The sequence below is a fragment of the Corvus brachyrhynchos genome, unplaced genomic scaffold (assembly GCF_000691975.1).
Source record: "Corvus brachyrhynchos isolate BGI_N302 unplaced genomic scaffold, ASM69197v1 scaffold126, whole genome shotgun sequence".
Taxonomy (NCBI): Eukaryota; Metazoa; Chordata; class Aves; order Passeriformes; family Corvidae; genus Corvus; species Corvus brachyrhynchos.
In genome coordinates, this window is record NW_008239283.1 from 1,947,409 (window position 1) to 1,948,927 (window position 1,519).

The window sequence follows — 1,519 nt, forward strand, 5'->3', positions numbered from 1 at the left end:
TTTTGCCTCTGCAGAGGAGCTGGCTGTGGTCTGTGGCCAGGCTGTGTAATGGCTCTCAGTACCTCAAGGATGTTAAATCATACAGTTGTATTTTTCAGACAGACTCTGAGGTTGTATTGCTTTGCCACTGCTGTCTGCTCTAGACACAAGGTTCCCTGGGAAGGAGAGAAAAAAGCCTTTCCTCTCAGGAACCAAATCACTCCATCCTACCTTTCTACACTGTCTCTGCTCTTGTCCAATACCAACTTTTGCGCACTTAAATGTGGGTAAGGCAGTTCCAAGCCCAAGGCTTAGAACCTCAGCATGGTCCAGACAAAGACTGACACTAGTATTTTATTTTGAAAAATAGTGAAAGTCCTACCCACAGTTTAACAAAGTTACTCCGTGAAAATGTTGGAACAGCCTTCAGGAAGGATGGTGTCAGAGTAAGCACTCTGTATTCTGAGTGTTGCTCTGTTGCTGCTTGCCCATGAAATGACAAAATGTCATGTTTAAACTCAAATGAGCAGCTCTAAAATGCATTTCTGCTGCCTCAGTGTTTTCTAGTTGCTTTGTTGACACAAGAGACTTCATTGTTGAGTCTCCTCTTCCTTCCAAGCTCTGAATGTGAGTTTTCAGACTTTAACATACAGAAAGGAGTCATAGTCAAATCTGACATGACCTATATAAACATTGCCTCAAACATTGGCCTGGATGAAAGTCTTTTTCCCTTTCCAAAGGTTTTCAGTTTTCTTGTTTGCTTAGCTGTGCATTGCTGCAGTCGCTTCTCATCGAACGTGTCTCTACCCACCTGTGGGTGCTCTGCCACCTGTTGGAAGTAAACTCCTTTATCACTACTCATGTCAGTGGAGGTAAACCCAGGGAGATGCTCAGCAACTACATAATCAGAAAGCATTGCCATTTTTAAGTTATTTGGTTTAAAAGATTTTTTTGTTTTGTTTGCTACTGCTTTAGAAACTGCATTAAAAAGATCTGGATTTTTTTTTTTCTGAGTGTTTTATTGAAAGCTAAAACCTTGGGACTAAAGAGTAAAAAGGCTGGCTTTATAAATCAATGCTTCATTGTAGGAATTATGCTATTTACTACTCATCCAAGTATAGTAAATTTTTACAAATGCAAAATCATTCAGCTGTACCCAGATTAGTTCAAAAGATGCTGATGAGAACAGTTAAGTTTTTTGCAGGTTCTGATAATACTGTTTGCCATAAGCGTGCTTGTCTCAGTTCTTTTCTATGACCAAGCTGAAACTGCAATTTATCTGTAATTTTAATGACCAGTAAATAGGCCCAAATATTCCACACATTATGCTCTTTTGCCTATTCTCTATTTGACTTGCTTGGCCATTAGTGCCCCTCATACTCTGATCATAATTTTGTCCTCTCTGGTAAGAAGGTGAGATGTAGGAGGTTTTACCCTCACAGAAAAACCCAGCAGAAAAAGCAAACCCAGCACCCGGGGTGCCTCGACAAAAGGAGACCAGATGCAGAGTGAAAGGCACATGGTGCAGATTCTGGCTTCT